Source organism: Anneissia japonica, unplaced genomic scaffold (genome assembly GCF_011630105.1).
Source record: "Anneissia japonica isolate Jap-2015-1 unplaced genomic scaffold, ASM1163010v1 scaffold287743_len2803612_cov181, whole genome shotgun sequence".
NCBI classification, from domain to species: Eukaryota; Metazoa; Echinodermata; class Crinoidea; order Comatulida; family Comatulidae; genus Anneissia; species Anneissia japonica.
Window position 1 is genome coordinate 2,372,086 of NW_022733259.1, and position 2,200 is coordinate 2,374,285.

Sequence of the window (2,200 nt, forward strand, 5' to 3'; positions counted from 1 at the left end):
TACTTAGCAACAGAAGGGCGCCCTGTACGTTGGGCACGAAGTATAGGAAACTTGAATGGTTAAAAAGAAGGGCGCCGCCTACGTTGGGCACGACTTCCGCCTCATTTTTACAATGCGAGAACTCTATCTTGTATTTCTAGTATCTTTGCTAAAAGTTAGCGGTATCCGGATACGCTAACGGTTAGCAAGTGCTATCGGTTAGCAAGTTGAGGGCGTTTCTATCATCAACCAATCACACGTACGCGTTTACAATTTCCAGTTTCTTATTGGCCAGTGATTCGATCATCATATTGTTGGTATCCGGATCGGGATTTTCTCGCATGGACGCACGGCAGCTAACGGTTAGCAGGATCCGGATCCTGCTAACCGTTAGCTGCCGTGTGAGAACATAGCCACAATGTTGTCATGGCGAGATAGATTATCTTGACAAGTCGACATAGTAAAAATTGTATGTTGTCATGGCGAGATAGATTATCTTGACAAGTCGACATAGTAAAAATTGTATGCTGTCATGGCGAAATAGATTATCTTGACAAGTCGACATAGTAAAAATTGTATGTTGTCATGGCGAGATAGCTTACATAATAATAACAACCTATCTCGCCATGACAACATACAATATGTATTATGTCGACTTGTCAGTATAATCTATCTCGCCATGACAACATACAATTTTTACTATGACGACTTGTCAAGATAATCTATCTCGCCATGTCGACATGATATGTATATTATGTCGACTTGACAACATAAATTATCTTGACAAGTCGTCAAGTCGAATGGCACTTAGGTGCTTCCGTACTATACATTTTGCGTTATAAATAACAAATTTATACTACCATAAAAAAAGGAAAAAGTAGTTATAATTCATTAGAGGCCCGTTCTTCTTTAGTGTTCTGCCGCCAGGCAGGTCCTTGACCGCCAACTCCTCCACTGGCATCTGTCCTCCTCACTCTTCTCTTCATTTCCACACCGGGTCTCTTATCCTTTAAATCGTCTATCACAGTCCCTCTATAACTTCCTTCAACATACTCTCTCCCTTAAAATGACCAATCCAACCCTTCTATCTTATAATAACTGACATTAATGCCCTCTTATCTTTTATACAGTATTGTTCAGTACCTCTTCATATCTATCATTATCTATTAATGATTTTACGATGGTGTTTGGGGAGGGGATTTTCCCATAGCGGCGATTACTTTTGTTTTCTTGCTCAACGCAATTTATTCTTGTTTCATCAATATTAAATTAAATTAATTTCAACTTATATTAAAATCCATACGCACACAGTCCAGACTAGAGACAGACCTATCCAAAACGAAAGCAATAGGCCTACCGACGTACTCCGTCTTCTAGTTGTACAGTGTACTGTGGGTAGGGAATTTAATAGCACAATTTTGCCCATTAACATATTTTTCATTCAAGAAAACTGTGGGGTTTTTACAATAAAGAAAAAAAAGTTAAAATATCAATCTTAAATTATTTAAAAATATAATGAATGGATAGTGAATAAACGTGGGAAAATAATTGCCCTGTCTGTACCCAATATCCCATCCGGAGAGCCTGCATCATGGATAGCATGCAGAGATGGGTGCAGGTCAACTCGGCCACAAGTCAACTCGGCCACAGTCAACTCGGCCACAAGTCAACTCGGCCACAAATCAACTCGGCCACAAAAAGTTCGGCTACAACCAACTCGGCCACAAGTCAACTCGACCACAAATCAACTCGACCACAAGTCAACTCGGCCACAAGTCAACTCGGCCACAAGTCAACTCAATGTAATGTAATGTTAATGTAAATCTCAGTTTTTGCATCATTTTTCTTCAATATATGATTGAAATAAAGTACGAGTATATTTTAGTAAAACAGGACCACCACACTACCAAAAGAGATTTGAATGCTATTGCCTATGAATTAAAACGAGTTATTTATTAATGTGTTTGTCTTCTGTTTACTCACAACATTCTAATTCAGCAATAATATTAAACAACAATAACGAAAATAAATTAGTAACATTTACTTTAATAATACTAATTAGTCATTATGACGATAATAAAGGTGATAACAAAAACAACACAACAACATTAATAGTAATATTTATTTTAACAATACTAATAATATTAGTATGGTAATAATAAAGATATTTAAATATCAATTTTAATAACTAATTAGTGATAATAACGATATTGAAGGTGAT